Genomic DNA, 27,180 nt, shown 5'->3' on the forward strand with positions numbered 1-27,180 from the left:
CTCCCCAGTCCGGTTCTGATTGGCTCAAGGCCCTGAAGTGAGCCACAGTCTGGGAGTTGGGGACTCCTGCCCTACAGTAAAATTTATTTTTAAACCTTGGTAGATTACATTCCATTATTTTCAGTCCCTTTGTCTAACCGATTTATATTATCTTCAGTTTATTTTTATCTTCTGGAAATAGTCATATTGTAAATGGTGATAAATGTGACCCAGTTGCCAAGTGCCAAAATGCAGTCATATGAGTTCTCTGACATTAATACAATCGAACGCGTCCAGAAATATTTTACTAGAAGAGTTGTTCGCTCCTCCGAAAACAACAAAATACCTTATGCCACCAGGCTTGAAATCCTGGGATTAGAAAACTTAGAACTCCGCCGACTCCGACAAGACCTGTGTTTAAACACACAGAATCATCTATTGCAATATCCTTCCTGTAAAAGACTACTTCAGCTTTAATCGCAATAATACAAGAGCAAACAATAGATTCAAACTTAATGTCAACCGCTTCAAACTTGATTGCAGAAAATATGACTTCTGTAACAGAGTTGTTAATGCTTGGAACTTATTACCTGACTCTATAGTCTCTACTCAAAATCCCAAAATCTTCAACCAAAAACTGTCTACTATTGACCTCACCCCATTCCTAAGAAGACTATAAGGGGTGTGCATAAGAGCACAAAAGAGCCTACCATTCCTGTCCTATTGTTCCCTTCATTATATCAAATTAACATAGTTGTTGCATACTTTTGCTTATATATACATTTTTCTTTTATGATATGTTGTTGTTTTATGTCGATGTTTGTGTATATTGTTGTGACAAAATGAAATTTTAAAAAAACTTAGAACTTGGGTCATAAGTATCTTTTGGGAGTACCTCTGTCATAATTTCAAATGGTCAGTTGTAAGTTGAGCACTACTTGTAGTTCAGTTTCTCTAATTCATCTAAATCAAGGACATGTCTAAGCATTCTGAAATTCAAATCTGCTCTTCTGGATTTCTCAAGTCAAAGAAGGATGATATGTATTACTCTTGCTTTCTTCCTGTCCTGTCTTTTTTCATGACCTTACACAACTTACTCACTCTTCACATTTTGAAAATAGAGATAGTACCTACTCAGAAACGTGGGTTTGGATTTTACATAATATATTAGAACAAGATGGTTAAAAATATTCAAAATGTGGTGTTGGGATCATTGTTAAGTTCAGTAACTATTTCTAATATTCCCAGCTATAAGTGAAGGGGAAAATTGAACCTTTTCCCTATAGGAACAAATGAGCTGAAACCGATAATATTTTTAAACATGTTTGTCACTTTGGCAATAAGAGGTTCTCTGTATCTTCTGTCCATGCTTCAAGGAGTTTTTCCTATTAGATGCCAAGTACAAAGGATATGTTCAGAGAATTATTTTTTTTCTACTATATGTTCTATTTTTAAACTGACTTAACAGCTGTTAAATTGATTTAGATTTATAGTATGGAAAGAGAGGATACATTTCCTAGTGTGGTCTCATATTTCACTCTTTAATTAACCTAATTGCTCGATATAGTGAATTTTTTAAAGTAACAGTTACGAAGTGGGGAGAAAGTATCTGAAGGTACTTTTTTTTTTTGTTTACATTTATATCCCGCCCTTCTCCGAAGACTCAGGGCGGCTTACAGTGTATAAGGTAATAGTCTCATTCTATTTGTATATTTACAAAGTCAACTTATTGCCCCCCCAACAATCTGGGTCCTCATTTTACCTACCTTATAAAGCAGGGGTGTCCAAACTACGGCCCGCGGGCCAACTGTGGCCCGCGGGTCAGTTTTTATTGGCCCGCAGCAAATTCTGAAAGTATCATTGAATATGGCCCTTTTTGGCCGCCTCCTGGTGCTTGCCCGGTGGTTCGCTGCGAGGCTCGCGGCTCCTCCCCATGGGCGGGGAATAATGAAGGGAGGGGGCGGAGGAGGCGGCGAGCGGGAAAGAGGCTGCTGGCCGTGCCTGACCCCAGCAGTTCTACCCTCTCCTTCCTCGGGCCGCCTGGTGAGGCTCCTCGCGCCTCCCCATGTCGGACACGCGTGGCGGCAGTGACAGCCATCAAGAAACAGGTGAGGAGGCGGCGAGCGGGAAAGAGCCTGCTGGCCGTGCCCGACCCCAGCAGTTCTACCCTCGCCTTCCTCGGGCCGCCTGGCGAGGCTCCTCGCGCCTCCCCATGTCGGACACGCGTGGCGGCAGTGAAAGCCATCGAGAAACAGGTGAGGAGGCAGCGAGCGGGAAAGAGGCTGCTGGCCGTGCCCGACCCCAGCAGTTCTACCCTCGCCTTCCTCGGGCCGCCTGGCGAGGCTCCTCACGCCTCCACCCCTTGGGCAGGGAATAATGAAGGGAGTTTCAAGTTCATACCAAATACAAAACAAAAGCCAAGATCAGGGGTGTCCAAACTTGGTCTCTTTAAGACTTGTGGACTTCAATTCCCAGAGTTCCTCAGCCACACCCCAAAATAAGCCACGCCCACAGAACTGGTATGAAAAAAAATTAGCCCTTCTCTTCCTCCCCCCCCCGTTCAATGGTGTGGCCCGGGCCTTTGCTTATTTTTCTGTATTTGGCCCTCACCAAAAAAACTTTGGACACCCCTGTTATAAAGGATGGAAGGCTAAGTCAACCTTGGACCTGGTGGGACTAGAACCTGTAGTAATTGCAGGCAGCTGTGTTTTAATAACAGGCTTCTTACAGCCTAAGCCACACCGCGGCCCTTTTTAGTACACTATTTATTCCAACCACCTTTTACATTTGAATTAAGGTATTTCTACTGTTTCATGTAGTATATAGCATGCATTGTTGCCATCTTAAAACTTTAAAAAAATTGAAGTAATATCATTCTTTTACACCTTCCCCCCAAAAGAGGAAAATATAATTTCTGATTAAGGTCTAGATCATTTATTGTCTTCCAAGTATCTAGTATAGCCATAGCAGGAAAATTGTAGTTGAGTCAACACAATTCACATTTCTACAAGAAGATCTGATTTCTAATCAAATTTGAAAAACAGTAAAATTGTACTATAAATTTAACTAGCTCTAAACTCGTAGTCTTTTCCAGATTATTAGAATAATTATTTGGCTTAAGGTATCTTAAAAAATAATAGCTAGCATTATAAATTGTAATCCAAAACAAAATAAATTTGGCAAAGAAGTCAATCTGATTTTATATTACAATGGCTAACAACAGTTGGTAGCAGTACAGCTTTAAATCATCTGACTTTCTTCCTAAAGCAACATTTATCATACATATTAAAAGAATTTCCTACTGGTAGAACTTGGTACTTGGCAGTTGCAACTTCTTTTTTGCTCAGGTTTACCAAGACCAGAAGTCAACTGTTTTAATCTGAGAGCTAATGCCAAAACTCATTGCCTAACATGGGTCTCCTGAAATATTGTGTCATTTGTATATTGATTTATTGTGAAACTTGCAGCTTCTATCCCTCCAAATAAAGAGAATGTGAAATCTACATGGCAGTGCCATCTTACTAAATAGCTGAGTTTTATGTATGCCTCTTCAATTTATAATGCAGTTATATAGAATATAGTCAAGTAGCCATAGGATTGCAGTGTTACAAATATAAAGAGTTTTGAAAGATCAAAAGGAATGAAAAAAATCTTGAAGTTAGATTCTTAAAAAAAAAAAAATCTAAAAGGATAAGATGTATTATTAATATTGAATTAGGAGGTTTTTTAATATGTAGACTGTAATTTAATTGTAACTTGGCCAGGCACTTCCAGAAAGCAGCTCTGGGAAGGAAAGACACTAAATCTAATTTCTTTTTTGGAGTACCTGATTGGAATTTGGTTTCTTTAAAAAGATTTGACCTTCTGCTGGTGGGAGGAAGTCCTTTTGATGGATTTAATTGGCAAAGGTAGAAATTGAATGAGTGGGTATTGCCACTGTAATTTTCCATAATGCCTCAGAGTTGTATTACATTACTCACATGGTGCATAAGTAAAATAAAAGTCAACTGATACAGTAAATGTTTCTTGGAAGTTAGGTTGGGGAAATTATCAATAGATGCCTAGGCAATTCATCCTTGTTTGCTTATTTCTATCACTGCCCAGCCATTGAATAAGAAGGAAATATTTCATGTAATAGTTTTATCTGACAAATTTAAGATATTCCGATGGAATCATATTTCCTATTATCGCTGAATCAGATTAATATTCTGGAAGATATTTCGGAGTGTTTGTAAGAAATGCATTATTGTGCAGTATAAAGAAGCTTACTGTATATTTGTGTATGTGTACACATATTTCTATTTCTATTAGTTTCAGAAAATAAACGATACATTTAGAGACATTATTACATGAAAGATCAGTTGGACTAATCTAGAATCAGTTCTGCTTTTTCCTGGAAAACTGAAAATGATATCTTTGTATGCAACTATTTTTCCATAATATATAAAGTCATTGTTTTTGTATGTCTTGCCACAAATAAAAGTGTAAAGTATTATTTTGCCAATGGTGAGCATCTTTAACTGAAATTCAGGTTCTAAGTTTTAAGTTAGGTTCTTAATTTCTTAAATTATTGTAACTCAAGTTGATTGGTTTTTAGGTTGCAACCCTAGCAGCAAACTTAAGCCCATTTAGAGCTATAGTTTCCAAGTTATGTGCCACAAGGCATTTTAGCAGACTTACAGAGGCACTGCATAATATTTTACTAATACTTACATGAACTGTTAGTTGGTTAACTGTGGTGCCCAAGGATATCACTGTACCTTGTTTGCGGAGCATTGGGGTCCTGTGACAAAAGTTATTGACATTCTAAGGGTTTTGACTGAGAAAGTTTGGGCACCTCTACCTCAGAGCAAAGTCTGTTGAACTCAGTGGACCTTAATTTTATTTATTTATTTATTTATTTATTTATTATTCATATTTTTATACCGCCCTTCTCCGAAGACTCAGGGCGGTGTACAGCCAATAAAACGACAAGAATCCCCTCAAGAATTTTGAGTTTGTGTGCATAATTGTGTTGTAAATAGTGGAAACTTCTGAGAAAAGAAGTGCTGCTTAGTACCGAAACATTCTACTGCTAAAAATCTATATGATATTTATAAACCTTGTAATGGTTGCATGAACAAATAAAAACACCTGTGAAAAACAGGCTATCCAGGCTTGTGTGTGAGCTTAATTTAAAATGTAGAAGTTCTTTAATTATGCAAAAGTTACATGTAACATACTGCAATCATAGTTGTCAAATATACAAAAATATTAAGCTTGAATTGTGTGATTCCTCACTTTGATCACAAATATTACATGACTTATCTACTTTTGATTCTTTTGAAAGAATTCAAAATCTTATATCTCATAGAAGGGCCTCCCCATTATTTATTATTTTAAATGGTCTGTTTTTAGAATTTTTATTCTGTTGACCAGCCAGAATTCCTTTGGATAGATTGGCAGCTATATTTTGGATGGATGGATTGGTGGAAATTCAGAACTTCGTAATAATTATATCTTATTCCACTCTTACATGAGTACATTCTTTTAAAGGCCCAGAGTGAATTGTCTACAAATGAACTGTTATGCGCCCTGACTTGCATCACAAATCTAGACTGTTATCCTCAGATGTAGTATAGATAGTCCTTCACTTACTACTACAGTTGGACCAGAATTTCAGTCCTTAAGCATTGCAATCATACAACAAGATACAATGTGATCACATTACTTATTGACTGCAAGCCTGGCAATTTCCTTTGCCATTGTTAAGTGACCTTTATCAGTTGTTAGCTAAGGAGTAGCTTATCTAACACTACTCTGGGCCTAGTCCCATGATGGCGAACCTATGGCACCAGGCATGCCAGAGGTGGCACATAAAGCCTTCTCTGCTGGCACGTGCACATCGCCCCAGGTCAGATATCTGGCATTCTTTCGTAAGCTCCTGTTTCACTGTAAACAATGAAACAGAAGCTCACAAAAGGAAAAGATCTTACCTCTTGCCACGCTGCCGATGTTGGGATACCCCGCCTTCCGCTGGCCAGCTGGTCTTCAGTTCTCTACTGTGCATGTATACATGCATGTTTGCGCATGTGCCACACATGCTTGCATGTGCACATGTGCGCACATGCATGCATTCATGCATGTCCGTGGATTCACACACATCTTTCCGTTTGGCATGTGCACACGCACAGTTTGGGCACTCAGTGTCTAAAAGGTTTGCCAATACTGGCTTAGTCCCGCCCAAGCCTCAAAATAAGATAAGGGAAGGCCTCCAATTTCCTCCACCTACCTATTTCCCCACCCTTCTTTTTTTGTCCTTTTGGCTGCCCTGCACTTCGCCTTGTGGGCAGCAAACAGCCTCAGAACTCTGCCGCACCTCCAACCCAGTCCCAATTGGTTTTGCCACCATACAGTCTTGAGAGCCCTCATGTCCTATGTTCCTTCCTCCCAGATGATTTCACTGCCAAGTTTGTGATCTTTTTTTTTTTAATTTGCATTTATATCCTGCCCTTCTCCGAAGACTCAGGGCGGCTTACACTATGTCAAGCAATAGTCTTCATCCATTTGTATATTATATATAAAGTCAACTTATTGCCCCCAACAATCTGGGTCCTCATTTTACCTTATAAAGGATGGAAGGCTGAGTCAACCTTGGGCCTGGTGGGACTTGAACCTGCAGTAATTGCAAGCAGCTGCTGTTAATAACAGACTGTCTTAGCAGTCTGAGCCACCAGACTGGGGTGTACGGGGCTGGCAGGGAGACAGGCTGCTTTTGGCTTTTTTTCTTTTTTTCTTTTTTTTTACAGCCCCTAGCATTTTTGGTATGTACTCTGGTTCAGAGGAACTGCGTTGTGTTTTTTATTCTTTTTCACAGTGCAAAGCCAGTCTTATACAGCCTGGCAGATAATAGTGAAAAAAGTCAGTTGGGAGAGGTCAGTTGGGAGTGCAGGGTGGAAGGGAGCCAAAAGCCATACATGGAGGAAAGAAGGAGGGTAGGGTGTGCGGGGAATTCAGAGCCCTGCAGTAAGTGCATTTTGATTGCACAAAATGGTGTAACAAATCCCTTCACTCAGCTTCCTTGTAATTTGAAATAGTCACTGAATCAGTGATGTCAAGGACTGCCTGTAGAGGGTACTGTCCTTTACCAATATTTAAGTTAGGCTGATTGACTTCTGTATAGTAGAATAAATGGCTGCATTTTTTAGATAAGCTTAGTATATATCTTTAAAAATCCTATCCTTTTCAATGTTATTTGGCCAAAATTTTAAACTAGAATGCCAGACACTGCTCCTTTTTTTTCAACAGCAACATTCCTTTATGGTAGACTACAGTCTTGAGAACCAAATATAAAGTGGATTAACTAAAGAACGTGAAGAAGAATTTTTTTTCTTTGCTATAGTAGCAACTATTGCTTTGGTAGAGTTTTTTTGGGGTGGGAAGATTATCAATATTAACAATTTATGCTCCTTTTACAACAAATATTCATTAGGTTTTATTTGTAACACTTAACTGTAAGACTGCCAATAATGTATAACCATGCATGACAATTTGCCATCATGAATTGATATTTTCTAATTCTTGATTATTAGCCATATTACTGGAAGTTGATATAGCCAAACATTACCTGTATGGCCATAGTTAGAACATAGAATAACAGGAATGGAAGACACTTGGAGGTCTTCTATATCAACCCACTTCTGGGACAGGAGATAACATATCATTCCCGATAAATGGTTTAAGTACCCTGTTCTGCTAGCCATTGTTACAATTATTATGATATACATTGTCGCAAATCAATTCAATTCATTCACTGTTTCCTGTCAATCCAGAATGATATGGGTAATACAGTCCTAAGCCAAAATCAGAAATATTTATCATTACATTTTAAAACATCAAATAACCTGGAATCAGGCAACTGAAGGTTACATTTATGCATTATATATATCTGTTTTTACTATAGTTTTGTTTGATATGAATTTGGTGATTTCAGTTATGTTAGTTGCAGAATGCCTTGAACGCTGTTGTATATAAAAGAAAAGAAAAGTATCAATATTTTCAGTCAGTGTATATAATAAACATTAAGACACAACAAAGATGTAATTGTGATCTAGATACAAGATTTCACACCCAACATACAAAGGTAGTATTTTTCCAAGAAATTTTTAATTTTTTCTGTCATAATAAGCTTTTTGACATAGACTGGGTTGAAAGCAGGAAATTTACACAAAGGCAGTCAGTGAGTCTTATGGTGAGAAAGATCTTTGAACCCAGTTATCTCCAGACCAAAATCTTAACACTATCTACTGGCTATTACTGGCCCAGGCTTATGAGTCACTACTACTAGAACTTACTCAAGCCTAGAAAGCTAGATAAAGCTCCATTCTTCAGCATTAATATTGTCCCAAAGAGATGTTAAACCATTTTGAACAAAATTTATTTAACTAATTAAAAAGTCAGGCTTAAACTTCAGTTAATTAGTTTACACTATTACCTCACTTCAACTGAGAACTAAAAGTTACGTGGTAAAAGGCACTATATCAGGTGAATTGACCATTTCCCATATGGAATTTTAAGATGATGAGTTTAAATTTCCTCTTAGAGCTAAGTGAGAATAAAACTGAAGGCAATAAATACTGATGGTCAAAGCCATTAAACTCAAAAGCTGGGAATTCTCCAGTTCTGAACTTAAATTGTTTGTTTATCAGCTGGCGCCTAGTCTGGAGTCAAAAGCTAGAGATTTCTATCTGTGACAGAACTTTGAAACTCTTGCAGGACACTTTCATTTTAAAGTTAAGGTAACTTGAGTTTATAGCTTTGGCTTTAAAGATTACTAATGATTTACTCGTTTCCTTACCATTTAACCAGAATGGACTTCTTTTCCCAGGAAGGGATCTGTGTTTATTTAGGGTCTTTGTCTGCAAAAGGATTAAAAGGCAGCCCACCAGCATTGTGAACTTGATGGTAATAAGGGGTCACCAAAACACACCATAAAAACATTCTTACTATGGAATTAATTATCCAATGTAATTTTACAAAGCCATTCAGGAACCCTTCTTTAAGCTTCACATTTTTTTTTTTTTCCTTTGAATGAAGAAAAAAATATTTTTTTTCTCATTTGATCCAGATATTCAACTTCAAAAGGCTTGAACTAACTGGGAATTCCTGGTACTAGTATCTCCTATATACATAAATGTTAAACATTTTTATGGACATAACTGCTTTTTTTTTTCTTTCAAACTTTGGACTTTTCCATCTTTTCAAAAGAAATTCATTCATGTTTTGCACCACCAGGTGGCATTGTAACCAAGCCTGATTTTAAAATAGTAGCTGCTTATTTGTAGAAACATTTGAAGCAGAAAAGTATAAATTGAAAAAAATGATAAAAATACTAAATTAAATATTTTTTAAAATAAAATCCTTATTGCAGTTTCTGATAAGATCTTTTGAAGCATCATCTGAACATGTTCATATATGAGCAGAGTATAATTACTTGATTGTTGGACTGATAGGTAAAATGTGAGATAACAATATGTTGGTATAGAAAATGAATCCTTGGTGTGTAAAAATAAGATTTCTCTTTAAACTTTCAAAGAGGAAATGTTGTAATTATCCAACATAAGTTTGTACCTCTCTAAAGTGTTTTGCCAAATCAGATACTAAAGGCATATACTGTGTGATGTGTGTATGTTAAAGAGAGTGCAAAGTTCAGTGCCTCATATTGTACAGAATATTGTTATAAGTGAAAAAAGTAATGTAGTGAGTTTCAAATACAATGTAAGATGTTAAATAATACATGGAAAGTAATGCTACTGACCAGATCTGAGTGGTTAGATAGATTATGTGCACCCTACATTAATTAATCAATTTTCCATTAAAAATACAGAGGACAGATTTGAATGTAATTTTATTATCTCTATATGTATCAATTTATTGGATGCGGCTAGTGCGCGTCAAAACTAGACCAGATGTTTGAAAGGGAGATATTGTTACATCAGCCTATCCTAAGCCAAAGGCCTGTCATTCCAAAGATGTTGAATTTCATCTCTTGAAATAAACAGTCTAATCCAGGTATCTCCAACTTGTAGTCCATGGACCGGCATTAGGCCATAGCATGCCAGAAACCGGGCCATGCAGAAAAGTGAAATGCTATCCACAGGATGCAGGTAGCACGTGAAACCACACCCCCTCTGGTCTGCTGAAGCCCTCTTTCCACAGAACCAGTCCCTGGTGCCCAAAAGGTTGGGGGCTGCTGGTCTAACCCAGGAGTGAAATGCTCCAGTTTGGACCAGATGGGCGATCGGTAGTGATGGGGGCAGGTAGTTCAGAGAACCGATAGCAAAAATCTCTGCCCCTCACTGCCCATGCCTCGCTGTTCCTCTTCTCTGTCTCTGAAGCTCCCAGTGGTGATATAGCTGCAAACCGCCTTAAATGACTTCTGCACGCTTCAAAGGCCGCACTATAGCTGATCAGCGCTGTAGGCAGCTAGTAGACCAGGTCTCTATTTTTAAAGAAGGTAGACTGGTGCCTCGCAAAAAAAAGGCACTTAATAGACCGGTGCCTCTATTTTTAAAGAATGTAGACCGGTGCCTCCTAAAAAAAGGCACTTAGTAGACCAGTGCCTCTATTTTATAAAGAAGATAGACCAGTGCCACCCAAAAAAAGGCAATTGGTAGACCGGTGCCTCTATTTTTAAAGAAGGTAGACTGGTGCACTCCCAAGTTTTGTATATTTTATTATTTATTATTATTGGCCATGCCCATTCAGTCACCTGACCACCAAGCCACACCCACCAATTAAGTCCACAGAACCGGTAGGGAAAATTTTTAGATTTCACCCGTGGTCTAACCTATATGTGGTTAGAAAAGAAAATGATTTATTTCTTCTCTTATTTTAAATTTTATTTTAAATAAAATTTATTTTAAATATGCCCTAATTGTAATATAGAATAAGATTTATTGTTTCACAAATTCAGTATCACTTTTTTTTTAAAAAAATGTATAATTTGAGAAATTGTATTTTATTAATTTATATGGAAAATTAATAAAAAAAGTTTTCTTGGTTACATATTATTACCCTGTTCAGGTTTTATCCTTGCTTAATTCATGATGGTGATAGTTTTCTCAACAGGTTTATGAAGTGCTATTCATCTTACACCATTACTCTTTCTCGTCAAGTATTTAATGTGTGTAATAGCTTGCAAAATGTATACACTTTCAAAATAAGTGTCTTTGACCTCCAACCTTGTCCTCAACTAAGGATCATCTTCTGGTCATCCTGTTTTTTTAAAAGAATATTTTATATCTCAAAATACTAAAACTCTAAACTTCTTGAAGATGTTATAATTAAATACTTGTTTTGGTAATGCTTTTCACTTAAAGCAGACTTATACACTGGTAGACATCAACAATATAAGGCAAGTGTGACTTTTGACCCTGAGTGTTAAACTTCTAAGTATGATACAATCATCTGTTCCTAAACTTTGGTATATGTGAAATGATTGTTAGTTGTTTAACATCAAAAAGCTATGGTGGTTTCCTTTATAGATTCTGCTTGTGTGCTGTATGCTGTGTCCTGTTGTCACTGAACTAACTATTCATTGTTTTAACATGTCATATTTTCTTAGAAATTCTTAATAAACAAGATTTTAGCTAGTACATTAGTCTTCATCCAATCTGATGCAACAGGGATAGTAGTTAAGAAACTGTTCAGTTCATCAACATATTAAACTATTTGGATCTTGGAAGCTTTAGTGATGTTGGGAGCTAATAAAACATATACAGATTTTTAATGTATTTTTTCAAAAAAAAAAAAGTTGCTTAAGGCCAGGATAAATGAGTTTTCTCTTAAGATTCCCAAAGTAAACTGAAAGTAAACTAGAGTATTATAGTATAGATTTTTCTCAAGTCTATTTGGAGTCTATTTGGAGTATTTCCTATTTGTGTTATAATGGCAACCTCTGCATTGAGGTGAAAAATGAAATAGATTAGTTCAACATAAAAATCAGATTAATAGATTTTCGCTAGGTTAAATAATTTTGGATTAAATACATGTATACTACAGTCAAAACTTACTAGCATGTATCTGAGGTTTTCTGTTTCTAGTATATTCTAATATGTAAAGCTATAATTGTCTGCATTTGATTAACAGATTGATGTAAATTTGGGTGGTATTTGCAAGAATAGCTGGTTCATTTTCACCTGAATCACATAAAGGCTAATTAACAAAATAACCTGCTTTATCCACAAACTCCACAAGGTCTGTGGACAATATGCAGTCTGTGGGGAACTGCAAGGAGGTAAAGGGCAGATTTCTTCATGCTCTCAGATTCTACCATTTACCAACACAAATTCTTAAACTGACACTTCTGCTTTGTCCTGTTACTTTGTGTATGACATTTGTCATATACATAGGTACTTTGAATCTCATAAGCTGTAGAAGTAGGTACCCTTAACAGATAAATTGATTATATCCATAAAGTACATGAAAATGAAGAAGACTTTAGTATTGGCATATAACTTAAACATGTTGCTATGTTAATTCCATTTGACTACTTTAGACAATTAGATAATTTAATCATGATTTTTAATGGAATGTTTAACACCAAGAAATGCTCTTTAAAGGAATGCTATGGGTTTATGTTTCCAGATTTTAAACAATACTGGTATCATCGGGCCTGCTTGTTGATTTCAGTAACATGGCATGGAACCATGTAACCTATGGAACTGTGTCTGTACCATTACATCATCAAGGATCAGGCAAGAAAAACATGTTGCTGTTCCTGTCACCTAAGAATTCCAACTGACGGGTCTAGGGAAACAGCCTTCTCTATATTCCCCCTCCCTCTGGAACATTCTGCCCCTGGAAGTGAAGTGGGCCCCCACCCTCCTGGATTTCCTTATGGCTCATATAGGAGCATGCAGATAGCTAGTAACTGGAAAGCCCTTCCCTGCTTTTTATTAAAATTCATACTGATGTTTAATTTATTCTTGCCCAGTACATTTTATAGACTATTTTTATGGTTTGATGTTTTATTTGTTCACCATCAGGGGAATGGACAATCTTAAAATATGATAAATAAAAAATAAAAAAAGTTCTGAAAAGTATCACTTCAGATAGAGAACACCTTAAAATAGAACATTGTCTTTGTACATTATGATACTGAGTTTCCCCAAAATAAGACCTATCCCAAAAAATAAGGCATAGCTTGATTTTACACATGCACCCAATATAAGCTCTCCTCCAAAATAAGTCCTAATTGAGACCCCCGCCCACTCCGTTGCACCTGGTTGCATGAGGTGGGGCAAGATCAGGGGTGAAATGCTCCCAGTTCAGACTGGATCACCTGATCTGGTAGCGATGGCGGGTGGTTTGGAGAACCGGTAGCAAAAGTCCCTGTCCCTTTCCCCATGCCTAACTGAGCCACGTAATCATCAGAGGTTTTTGGTTTTTTTTTACTTTTAAAAGCATTTTTTGTTCAGCCAAAAAAAAATGCTTTTAAAAGTAAAAAAAAGCCTCTGATGATTGCATGGCTCAGCTGGGATTGAACCTTTTAAAAGCATAATGCTTTTAGAAGCATTTTAAAAGCAGAAGAGGTTGTAGAAAAAATGCTTTTAAAAGTTAAAAAAAAAAGTTGGTCACGCCCAGCCAGTCACATTACCCCCACATCACCAAGCCACACCCACAGAACCGGTAGTAACAAATTTTACAAGATGCACCAGTAAAAATCAAGCTAAGTGGGGATGTGAGGGTGGAAGTGCCCCATATGTTTCACACCCACTTATCTTAGGACAGTTACAATCAGGTGTCCCATGCCCCGACACCTGTCTCGCCTTGCTGGTCCACTTTTCCTGCTGCCGCTTGCTGCCGCTTGCTCGCATCACTGTCAGCCTCTGTGTCGCCATCAGAGGCCTTTAAAGAAAATCTGCAGCCGAGAAACGAGCTCCAGATTGATGTATGTGTTGCTCCCGGCCTCTGTTTCTCCATCAGAGGTGATCACAAAAGACCTCTGCAGCTAAAAATGAGTTCCGGATTGATGCACATGGCGCCCTCTATTTTACTGTCAGGCCTGCTGGGCAGGGCTTTGAGTGCTGCAGCAGCAAGGTGAGATAGTGGAAAAGACATCTCCTGAAAAATAAGACTGAATGCTGCTTTTGGAGGCAAAAAAAAGAAAAAGACCGGGATTTATTTTCAGGAAACATGATAGTTTAAGTATTGTTTCAAGTTTTATAGCTGGGGCTTGGGCTTGTTACTTATAATCCTATAAATTCATTTGACTTCCAGGCTTGAACCTCAGATACTTTTCCTCTTTTTAAAAAAAAGCTTAAAATTTTTGTGTAGGACATTATCCCATTCTGTAAGGTAAGTAAAGTTGAGACAGTGATACCACAAAGTCACTTAGTGTATATCATTACCATGTAGGCTATGAATCCAATTTAGAAGTCCAGATCCAATATTTTTTCATTTAAACTCCATTAGTTTTACCTTGACAGCAGGGAAATAGTGTCATTTTGTTTAGTAATGAAGCTTTTTTCCGAGCTTTGAAAGGGACATGGAGCTTTGAAAGTTATACCATGGTGTCACAGGCGAGTGAGCCTGTCCTTTTTGTGTGCTTTTTTTCAATCTTTTGCGGGAATTAAAAATAATGTGATGGCTTAACACACTATTTTCTAATTACATAGGTCCTCAAAATTGGCAGTTCTGTTGCCAAATTTAAATGCTGTAGCCTTGGAGTGATCTGATTTTAATTACAGCCTTTATTCCCAGATTTCTTACCACATCAGTTATTTATTATTTTTAGTACTCTCTTGCTTCCTTACTAATAAATGTGTTATTGTTCTGGAAAAACTGGAAAGTGTGTGTTTTTACAACTGGGAGAAAACAGGAATGAATTGGCAAATGAAAATATAATCTATGAGTGTTCAGAATATATGTATACCAGGATGGAGTCTTAATATGAGCATAAGAGAGTATCAGAACAATTTAGAAGTAGACCGAATATTTTCACTTTTTCATATTTTAATTAACAGCAGAATTCTGCGTATATCAGATTCAGTGTGGTTAATACTATTTTCATTCGACACAAACTAACTTTGTAATGTAAGTTTGAGGTTGCCTTATTTCCACAACCAAAACTGACATTGTGATTAATCCTTTATGGTGTGTTACACAATCAAATAGCATGCTAAGTAAAAATCAGTAATGTTGCTTTAAAAAAGAATTCCTTTCTCATCCATAATCTGCTTTAGGCCTTGATATCTTTGAGTCTGTTTCTGAAGATTTGACACATACTCTCCGTCTCCATCCATCCGTCTCCCCTCCCTCTCTCTCTCTCTCACACACACACACACACAATATTTCTGCATATGCACCGTTATTTGGCTGTCTTTTTAATAATAAAAGGTCGAGCTAGCCATTTAAACAAATATATTGGAAACAAATAATAGAGAAGATGTTTTGTCTTCTGATATATTACTAGTATTAATGGCCTATTTTGTTTCCAGATCAGAAGGAACACACTGATTAAATGCTCCGAATTGCATACGACCCTGTTTCAAAGTTACAATGTCCCTGTGGTCATTCATCCTTACAACTGGCCACAGGGACACTGCAGCACCCCTTCACCTCCCCCCCCCTGGATCCTATAGCAGTTTTGGCCTATTCCCAGATACCCATCATCTACCGGACTTACCTTTTGAAGGTCTGCAGATCTCATGTTGGAGAAGGAAGTCAAGCAAGGGTTCCTGGGCTGCCCAGCGCAATTCAAACCTGGCTTCCATTTTGTCCCACCTGCTTGTGGGTTCAGACAAAGAAGTGGCTGCCAGACAACCTGCTTACTTTTGCTGATTTAATGAAATCACTTCAGAAGCTTCCACACAGTGTGATTCCAGATGCCAAAATGGAATTTTGCCCCTGAAAACATGATGGCAACTTCCATAATCACGTCAAGTGGCTGTGCAATGAAGCAATGTATTCTAGCCCTCTGGAAGGCCTTGAAGCCCTTCAAAAGTTAGTTAGGAGGAGGGTGTTTAACCTAGTGGTGGTGGGAAAGTAGGCCTAAACTTTCAGAGGACCCACTGAGAGTGGGTAAAGGCTTGTGGGGACCCAAGGGGCAGGAAACGGAACATGGGGCATTTTAGAGGTGGGGGAAGACTTGGAGAGGCGAGTGCAGGCGGGTCTGGGCTATGCTAGGCCTTCAAAGGCCTCTGCCATCCTGAGGCACCCTGTGCTTCACTAAACAACCTGCACGTTTGTTTAATAATTCATTGGGGAGAACAGGGATAAAGAAGTCTTTGGTAAAGCTGCCTCATTTAATGACTGTTGCAATATGCGACTGATGGGCAGGGTCCATTACAGTCCCATTATCAAAGATTATCTGTAATGGTAAATAAATAGATTGAGGGAGGACTTGGTGAATATTTTTTGTCTACAGTGTGGTGTTTTTTTTTAACTTGGAAGGTTTTGTTTCTAAGCAGATGATTTGAAATTGAATTGCTGTAAGTAATGCGCCATGCTACTGTTTTAGACTTTTTAAATTAAATAAACCAATGGTACATTCTGAGGTCAGTAAAATGAGGACCCAGATTGTTGGGGGCAATATGCTAACTCTGTAAACCTCTTAGAGAGGGCTGTAAAGCACTGTGAAGAGGTATATAAGTCTAACTATTATTGTCAGCAATGTGTGTATTTAAGCCTCTATCTATCTATCTATCTATCTATCTATCTATCTATCTATCTATCTATCTATCTATCTATCTATCTATCTATCTATCTATCTAATAAACTAACAGTGTGGGCTTAGTAGCTCTAGTAAGATCATATATCATTTTGGGAAGATAGTATCACTTTTCTTTTACATTTTTGTCTCCCAAGAACAGTTACTCAATATAGAGATGTTACATTATTGTGGACTTTTGACACTTCTGTTCTGCTGTACTAATAAAGCTCACTGTTAAGCAGAAATAAAGGAGATATTTTGGTGAGTTAAATAGTGAGCGCCACTGTCAGTGTAAGATTGGCTGAAGGAGCATTAATGGGGTACACTTGAATAATTGAATTTGCATAACAAGGCTCACTGAGAGGATTTGACAGGCATAGAGATTTGTCTGGCTAGAGAGCTCCAGATGGACATGACTACACAGCAGCTGGGTGGCATGTAGCTCAGCATGGTCCGTAACACCCAAGTTGTCAGCTGCCCCATGCAGTTGCAGAGCCCTAGTAGGCCAGCTGGTGGCTTCTGACAGCCTATATCCCTATTATTGCTGTTTGTACACTGCTTGTCTGGTTACAGAACCTGCAGGGAAAACCAGCAGAAGCCATAACACATTGTCTCTGAGGTTTGCTAAAGTGCTTCAAAAAACTGTTTCGGTTCTGTTGATGTTTTTCTCCACTGATGTTTGTCTCCACTGTTTTTACAGTGGAGACAACCTTCCAAAAATGCTTTTAATGCTTGAAAAAAGATAAAGATAAAGAAAACCTCCTGTGTGCATGCTAAATATCATTTCTAATTTATTATAAATATCTTATACTTTAAAAAAAATAATGTAATTCTCAAGAAAGGGATTTCATTTGAAATTTTGAAAAACTGAACTATTTGTTTCTCTCATTTTCATGATGATGATATTTTCATGATTATAATGTTAAAGATTTGGATCTTTCTTCAGCTTGTAAATGTAAGAGTAAAGTTTTAATGAACATTGAACAAAGCTGATTATTTTTAAAATGCTCTTTCTTTTTCTCTTCCTCCTCCTCCTCTACTTCCTCCTTCTCTTCCTCTTGTTAGAAGTGCTCTGTTGGGCAACAGGGGGTTGGAATAACAGAGGTGAGACAGGTTCTGAAGCTAACAAGCCTTTATTGGCTTAACACAGGCAACAAGAACAAAGCAACTTAGAACAGCAACAGAACAGGTCGTTCGTCTGACAGCTTTTTATACTGCAGCTGTCAGACACACTCAGTCAATTCTCCCGCCACAAAGGTTGCACACCTTAACCAGTCAGGAGCTTCCCTGCCATTGCATTGTAAGTCTGAGGACTTAACACCCCTTCCCTCCTGGACAGCACATGTGTAGTCATCCAGATATGCAGGGCGCCGGTGCTTTCGCGCAGACCTATGCTGTTCAGGGGCAGTTTCTGATGGAGTAGGAGGTTTTTGCTCAGCCTGTGGAACTCCCGGCGACTTTTCTGGAACTTCAGCATCCCGGGGTGACTCTCATGAAGGCTTTCTATGACTTGCCTTTGTAGCTTAGGTGGTATCACTACCCTATTGCCCCATAACAGGCATCCTTGTTGCATGGACAGCTCGTGCTGTCTTACCTGGTATGGCTTAAATTCCGGGGGTGTTTGCCCTAGCGGCCACCCCTTCGTACCCAGACCAAAACTTTAAGGAGAATGTGCAGAATAAGCAGAATAAACTGCTGTAATAGGGAGTTTAAGATAGTCAATGAGGAGGACTGCAGGGGCGGAGAAGGGGTCTAGTACTATATCTGGCAGCAGGCAATGGCTAAGGGCATCGGCGTTGGATAGTTTACCTGGGCAGTAATTGAGTTGGTAGGAATAGGCTGCCAAGAATTCAGTCCACCTGGACATGCACGGGGACAAAATTTGGGGTGTTTGTTTGTCACCCGCCAAAAGCCCCATGAGAGGCTTATGGTTTGTTATGAGAGGAAAAAAATAGCCATAGAGGTAATCGTGGAAGCGTTTAATGGCAGCGATAGCTGCCAGGGCTTCCTTGTCGATTTGTCTATAATTGCGTTCGGTGGGAAAGAAGATTCTGGAGTAGAAGGGTATGGGAGCTTCAGTCCCATTGGGCAGATTATGGCTGAGAACTGCTTCTATGCCAAAAGGCAAGGCGTCTGCCACTAGAGTGAGGGGGAGGATGTCATTATATTGTACCAGGACAGCCTCAGACATGAGGAAGTTCTTTACAGCAGAAAATGCCGCGGCTTTGTGTTTGCCCCAGAACCAGAGGTCTTCTTGTCCAAAAGCCTGTGAAGTGGCTCTGCCACTGAGACTTTGTGAGGCAAGAAGACGCTGTAGAAGTTTAACAGACCTAAAAAAGCCTGTAGCTCAGTCTTACTGTTGGAGTTGGCACCATTTTTATAGCAACCACTTTGGCTAGCATTGGGTGGATGCCTGTGGAGTCAATGAGGTAGCTCAGAAATTCCACTTTAGGCACCCCTATTCTACATTTTTGTTTTTTTAATTTGAGGCTGGCCCATTTGAAACAGAGTAAAACAGCCCTCAATCTTTGTATAAATTTTACCTGGCTGGCGGCTGAGATTAGCACATCATTGACATATGGAACAACGCCAGGCAAACCGTGCAGCAGTCATTCCATCAGCCCCTGAAAGATACCGGGAGCTACATTTATCCCAAATTGGAGATGCCGGCATTTAAAAGTTCCCCGGTGGATGACAATGGTTTGTGCCTCCGCTGTGGAATCATCCACCGGGAGCTGCTTGTGCCAGATCCAGTTTGGCGAATATTGTGCCATGGCCAAGGGAGTGCAGCAAATGCTGGACTACTGGTACTGGATATGGGTTAGCCTGAAGGGCCTGATTCAGGGTACATTTATAATCAGCGCAGATGCGGATAGATCCATCTGGCTTGATTGGGATCACAATGGGGGTTTCCCAGCTGGCATGATCAATAGGCTCTAAAATGCCCTGAGCAATCAGTTTTTCTTTGTCCACTTTGGGGTGCAGAGCAAATGGTATATGGCGCGGTTTCAATCTAATGGGGGAAATCTGAGGGTCTAAATTCTTGGTGATATGGGAGCCAATATAATTACCCAAGACGTCGTCGAAGACCTCCTCGAATTCATTTATCACATCCCCGTAGTCAGAAGTGGTGGGGTGGATGCCAGTTATGCCAAGCCCTAAAGAATCAAACTAGTCCAGGCCAAGGAGAGTGGCCCTGGACTATAATTAAGGGAAGGTGTCCTGTGAAACTGTTGAATTCTACCAAGAGCTGGCTGTGTCCTAGGATAGGAATGGAATTTCCCTGGTAGTCACAGAGTCATATGTGACAAGGCTTTAAAGCCTTTTTTGTTATCTTGGGTACTAGCTTCCTAAGGGTGTTTCACGAGATCAGAGATTTTGATGATCCACCTCCATTCTGCATGGGTTGCCAAGGATCGTGAGGTAGATTTTTCGGCTGGCAGTGGTAGAAGAGTGACAAATGGGCACCTCAGGGAACCTCTGGTCACGTTAGATGGTGAAACAATCTCTGCTAGGCTTCGTTGTCTTGTCAATCCTTTGTCTGTTTAATGGATATTGGTTGTTTGGGATATTGGCTCAACAAACGTGCACCAAATGGCCTTTCTTCCCGTACCTCCAGCAGATAGCAGTTTTAAAATGGCATGCCAACCTGGGATGATATTCACCGCAGCCCAGACAGGGTGAACAAGGGGTATTCTTTTCTGTGGGGCTTTTCTTTGCTTGGAGTGTCCTGAGGTGACTGATGTCGTCATCCTTATCGATAGCTTCTTCTGGTTCCGCAACTTCATAGTGGACAGCTGTTGGCCATCTGTCAGGCATAGGAATTTGCAATTTTCTTATCTCCATCATTGACTTCTTTGACAGCTCGCATGGTTGTGCTTCTTCAATTGCTGACTGGACCGTGATTTCTCAGTGAGTCTTCTAGGTTACTAAACTCGCAATTTAAAGCAGTGGTTCCGAGGGAGGCCATGTAATGATTTATGGTTTTCCCCTCATCCTGGACTTGCTGGTGGAAATTGAACTGGCGGGCTATGTGGGAAGGAGTTGGCGCGTAGTGATTCTTGAGCTTGTCCCTCAGGGCGTCCCATGGCACTTATGGACTAGCTGAGGTGCCATTAAAGCTAGTACTGTCACGAACATCTTGGGGCCGCAAGAGTTTAGGAAATATGCACATTTCAGACTGCTTGTCAATTCAGTATAGTTGTTTGTTTCAAGGAAGCATTCAAACCTTGCCTCATATGAGTTCCACGTCTTGGTTGCCAGGTTGAATGGCACAAAGGTTCGAGACGCCATCCTTACAAGGACGATCATATAGTATCATGAGGGAATTGCTCTTAATGCGACGTATCATCGCTTGTGACTTTAGGCGGCACTTGGCTCAGCGCGCTTAGCTCTAGTAACTTTGCTGACCTGTTGCCTCAAGCCTTTATCCCACCTTCGTCGCCAGTGTTCTGTTGGACAACAGAGGGTTGGAATAACTAAGGCAAGACAGGTTCTGAAGCTAACAAGCCTTTATTGGCTTAACGCAGGCAACAAGAATAGAGCAATTTAGAAGAGCAACAGAACAGTTCGTTTGTCTGACATTTTTTTATACTGCAGCTGTCAGACTCACTCAGCCAATCGCAGGGCTTAATTCTCCCACCATGAAGGCTGCATGCCATAACCAATCAGGAGCTTCCCGCCGTCGCATTGTAAATCTGAGGACTTAACAAGAAGTACCCCTTCATTTTCCCCTTTTTACTATGCAGAAGCAAACTGTACCAACTAATGTAAGACTAATTTAAGATGACTGAGTTTCCAGGTACATTTGAGATACTAAGATCCAGGAATAAAATGTATATATTAAAATGGCAAAACTGTATAATCTGTAATAGCTTTCTTCAACATGGTGCTTTCCCAATGTGTTGAGTCACTGTTCCAACAAATTTAAAGATCTGTAATTTGTAGAATACTTATCTATATTAACCAATGGTTTGGCCTTTCATCAATAGCTAAGATGCTTTTAAAATTTGTTTTGGTAATTCTGCATGCTGTTCTTATAAAACACTTGAATAAATGAGTGATAGAAGAGAAAGTATCAGGGTAGAAATTGTGGGTAACGATAAAAGTAGGAAGCTAAAGTAGGAGATTTCCATGGCAACAATGAGTTTAAATAATATGCGAATCAACACATAGAGATGAGCACATATTAGTTCTCATTTTTTACTTATAGTATAAGAGAATATTAGACTGAATTTTTCGGCATGGACAGGTCACTTCCTGGACCAGATACCAGTTATTGCTGCTCACGATCTCTGCAGAATCCATTAGGATGGTTATCCCAGGCAGCTTCTGAAAGAGATTTGGCAGTTTCCCAACAATCTGCTAATCTTTTTAATGAGCTCGAATTTCTGTTGACTACTGTCATCCTCTACTCCAATCCCAAGCTTAGATGGGTTGACCTGGTAAACAGTTGAGTGAGATATCTGGGTCTTCATTTACCGACCTTGCAAGGATGGAAGTCAACTGAGGCCGGGATAGCTCAGGCAGTAGAGAAGCCGGGATCACAGAGCCTGCAATTACTGCAGGTTCGAGCCCGGCCCAAGGTTGACTCAGCCTTCCACCCTTTATAAGGTAGTTTTAAAATGAGGACCCAGATTGTTGGGGGGGCAATAAGTTGACTTTGTAAAAAAATATACAAATAGAATGAGACTATTGCCTTACACATTGTAAGGCGCCCTGAGTCTTCGGAGAAGGGCGGGGTATAAATGTAAAAAAAAACAAAAAAACTTTGATCCCATGAAGATCGAAGGAATCAAACATTTAATATTGATGCATATTTAATGTAAGCTGCCCAAAATTGCCTTATGGCAAGACGTGAAAACAAATTTAATAAATAAATAAAAATAACTAAATAAATGAGATATTTTTATCCATAAATCAATCCAGGAGGATCACTTATTTCCTAGAGATTGACTTTGAAAAAGAAATATTTTAAATTAGAAATCTATCTTTTCTGCCATCTTAAAGGAAGGAAAATGAAAACCTACTATATTTTTGTTATAACAAGTAAGCTAGAATATTTCCCCATTTCCTTTCTTGCCACTAATTTCTTCAGTATTTGGTCCTGAACAATTATTTCCTTCTTTCTCAGATGCATCTTTAAAAGCCTCAGTGACACAATACCGAAGACATTTCCTGAAATACACTGCAATTAATTAGCCAGTACAAGAAGGAAGAACTGAACCTAAAAGGCCTTATAACCTTGAACAAATTTCAGTTTCAAGTATGGCATCCAAATTCAGAAAAATTCACATATTTAGCTTCTAACTGCTTTAGCTATATAAAAATTTCCATTCCTGTGGTATGATAATAGGATACATTTATGCCCTTTCTGGCAGCAAACACACCTATTGCTGGTATTTATATAACCTTGTTTTCTGACCAAATATATAGTTTGTATTACTGATATAGTATGGGACATCTACCATATCTCTTGGGGGCCGTGATGATACATTCAGAATTGTGACATTTCAAATGGAAATTAGGGTACATATTTTGTATGTACAATTTAGTGTCTTCTCAGCTTAAATTTTTACAGTAAAACAAAGGTATGTAATCAGTGCCCCCCAAACCTATGGATATCTTGAAAAGTTATTGCTACTAAAATTCAATGGCACAGAAAGTAAAAGTTGTACAGTATGTGTAATTAGAGACTAATCAGATTAAAGATAGATATGAACATGAATATAAATATGAAATTGTACTTAATATTCTGTTTATCTATTCTTGGAGTGCAAACCTAGCACACAATTCCAACACCAAGTACAGTGCTTAGAATGATTGTGCAATTAAAACAAGCAAATAAAACAAATATATAAGCATATCCATAAAAGAATGGTGGACGAATTAAAAGGAATATCAGTTATCTTCAACAGCAGCACTGAGTGTCTCTGTTCCTACTTGTAGTTTAGAATTCTGTCACTTTTGCCACCTTTTTTTATAATAAAGAAAAAGATGTTTGAGTGCGTAGCCTTTCATAAATTGCTGTGTGTTTGGTAGAACCTAGTCTATTTTTACTAAATTTGATAGAGATTTGTTTACTTGACAGCCTTGCTAACTTATAGTTTGGTCATGTTATTAGATGTCACATCTTCACTTGAAAGACTATTGTCCTGTCTCCCCACCTTAAATATGAAAATGTGAATTTTCCACTTTTTAATTGGTAAGTAATCTGTAATTTGTGTAAGCAGATTTCTTATACAATCTCAAATTATTATTTTTGGTTTAAAGGAAAAAACAACAAAATGTTTTCAGTTATAGAACCTATGTGTTAAATTGTTTATAACAATACTGTAGATATTGACCCATTTGTAATTATCAGAATATGTTGTGGATAGTCTCACAAAATAGCTGTCAGAGAAGATAGATAAATAGTAAGCATAGGTTGTTGTTGTTTTGCCTATTCTATAACTTCATTTTATTTTTTTTTATTTATTTTATTTGTCACAACAGTATATATAATCATAAGCATGAAATAACTATACAATACATAAGCATAAATATAATCATAAGTATATAATAACTATATGAAATTGGATACAATCAAAGGGAACATTAGGACAGGAACAGTAGGCACGTTGGTGCTCTTATGCACACCCCTTACAGACCTTTTAGGAATGGGGTGAGGTCAATAGTAGATAGTTTTGGGTAGTTTTTGATAGTTTTACCATCACTTCCTCCAAACCTCCTTTATCCCCAAACACTTTTGTGCTGTCTTGATTATTTTTGTCTTTCTTGAGAGCAGGTGGGTGTATTTCTATTTTTTATTATTCAAGAGTTTGAACAATATTTGCATCATCCAAATATTATTGAAACTAATGCTAAATATTAAAACTTTGTACTGAAGGCCAATAGCTCACTTTGAAGTATTAGAAATGTGTTCAAAAATGCAGAAAGTTAATTAAAAAAGTGAGTATCATCCCAAAAGGTCATCCCAAAAGGATAATCACCTGTGATGATAATTGGAGCCCCTGGTGATAAAGTTCTTATGCACTTTTCTTGAGACAAATAAAAAGAACTGCTGAGACTTCTTTTTTCATTGTATCACCAAATACAGGTAGTCCACGACTTACAACAGTTCACTTAGTAACCGTTGGAAATCACAGTGGCATTGAAAAAAGTGACTTATGACCATTTTTCACACTTATTGTTGCAGCATCCTTATAGTCACATGATCTATGTTCGGATGCTTGAAAACTGATTCACATTTATGCCGGTTGCAGTGTCCTGGAGTCATATGATCACTTTTTGTGACCTTCAGACAAGCAAAGTCAGTGGAGAAACCAGATTCACTTAACAACTGTGTTACTAATTTAATAACTGCAGTGATTCATTTAATAAATGTGGCAATAAAAGTCATAAAATGGGACAAATTCACTTAACAAATGTTTCACTTAGCAACATAAATTTTGGGCTCAATTGTGGTTGTAACTCGAAGATTACCTATAATGTGTTTGAGTCTATGGAGAGATTCTTGCAAGTTGAGGAGCTTTTCTCTATTCCTGCAAAGTGGTAAAATTTCCCTCTATTCTATTGTTTACACAAAAATATTCAGGAAATCACATAACATCCTTGGCATGTTTTAGAATAGAATAGAATAGAATAGAATAGAATAGAATAGAATAGAATAGAATAGAATAGAATAGAATAGAATAGAATAGAATAGAATAGAATTTTTTATTGGCCAAGTGTGATTGGACACACAAGGAATTTGTCTTGCTGCATATGATACGTTCATCAAGGTACAACATTTACAACACATATTTCAGAAGTAATATGGCCATTATGTATTTTTGATGATGATGTAACATTGATGATGTTATCTATTCAGTCATGTCCAACTCTTGACAATTTTGTGAGCCAGACCTCTGCATGTCTTCTGGTTTTGCACTACTTCTTTGAGTTATTCTGTGCTCCGGCTGGTGTCAGCTTTGATGCTCTCCAGCCACTGTGGGCTTTGGTGGCCCGGTTTCCTTTTATCTCTAACTTTTCCAAGCGTAATTGCTTTCTCCAGTGACATGTAACATGTAAGTTATAATTATATCAATATATAGTGTATTTAAATTAGATGTATATGATGACCTCAATAGAGATCTTTCATTAGTGAGATCTAACAGACAAATAACAAAAACCCAAATTGTTTGTGTTTTAGTATTTACTATATAAACTTAAAAAAAACCATCATAGCTCATTTTTATTTATCCATTACTGTTTTAATACATTAAAAGTACAGTCTGTAACTATTTAAAAACACAGAAATTCATATGACAGTTGAGATGGTAAATTTTACTATCGGTACTACATAGCTTCTAGTTTCGATACTTACATGTTTACAATTGGGGTAAGGAAGAAATGCTCAGAGGAACAATGTATTATATTTTTGTGTTAGATTTTATTAGAAATACTGTATTAGCTATTCCTAAAACATATTCTCAGGTAACACATTTAATATACTTAATATCCTTTTTTTTTTTTTTACTTTTAGTAATATACTGTGGCAATTTGTTTATATTATGACACATGCTAAAATTATATCTTCAGGATATTCTCATGTGTTGCATTTTCACCAAAACTGCTTAGAATCAATCAGAATTGAGCTGGAAAGGACCTTGGGTTCTTCTAGTCTAACCCTGAACCCTGGATCCTAAAGCAGGAGACCCGATACCATTTCAGACAGGTGGCTGTTCAGTCTTTTCTTAAAAACCATCAGTGATGAAGCACCTACAACTTCTGAAGGCAAGCTATTCCACTGGTTACCGTATTTTTCAGACACACCCGAGTATAAGACACACCTTAATTTTTGGGGAAGAAAATAGGAAAAAAAATTCTGCCTACCAGGTATTCATCTGGCTAGCGTCCTTAGTCTGGTCGGTTTCAGCACATTAGTTTGCTGGTTTTGAGCGTTGGGGATAAAAAAAACGCTTCTAAAGCACAACTGATCTTCGGAGAGAGAAGCAATGAGAACAGCAGGCTAAGCAGAGAATATCGCTTCACTCACTAGCACCTTGTCAGGGCTGAAAAAAGCTTTGAAAAAACTACATTCGGGGTATAAGATGCACCCAAATTTTCAGCCTCTTTTAGGGGGGAAAAAAGTTTGTCTTATACTCTGAAAAATACAGTAATTGTTCTCATGGTTATGAAGTTTCTCCTTAATTCCAGGTTGCTTCTCTCCTTGATTAGTTTCCATCTATTGTTTTTTGACTTGCCTTCAGATGCTTTGGAAAAATACTGGAATACTGCTTTCATGTGTCCACCCCTCCCCCAGTCATTCTTTTCTCTAGACTAGCCATACCCAATTCCTGCAACTGTCCTTCATATGCTTTTGTCTCCAGGCCTTTAATCATTTTAGTTGGTCTTTTTCCAAAATCTCAGTTTTGTTTTTTAAATATGGGGACCAAAACTGGATTCAGTATTCCAGGTGTGGTCTTACTAAGGATTTATAAAGTTCACGTTCACATTTTTCA

General features: G+C 38.1%; 1 protein-coding gene across 1 annotated transcript in view; it reads left to right on the plus strand.

Moving 5' to 3' along the window:
- HIBADH (3-hydroxyisobutyrate dehydrogenase) overlaps positions 1–27,180 on the plus strand; it is a 97,675-nt gene that overhangs the window by 17,038 nt on the left and 53,457 nt on the right. The window lies entirely within an intron of this gene.

The sequence above is a fragment of the Ahaetulla prasina genome, chromosome 4 (genome assembly GCF_028640845.1).
Source record: "Ahaetulla prasina isolate Xishuangbanna chromosome 4, ASM2864084v1, whole genome shotgun sequence".
Taxonomy (NCBI): domain Eukaryota; kingdom Metazoa; phylum Chordata; class Lepidosauria; order Squamata; family Colubridae; genus Ahaetulla; species Ahaetulla prasina.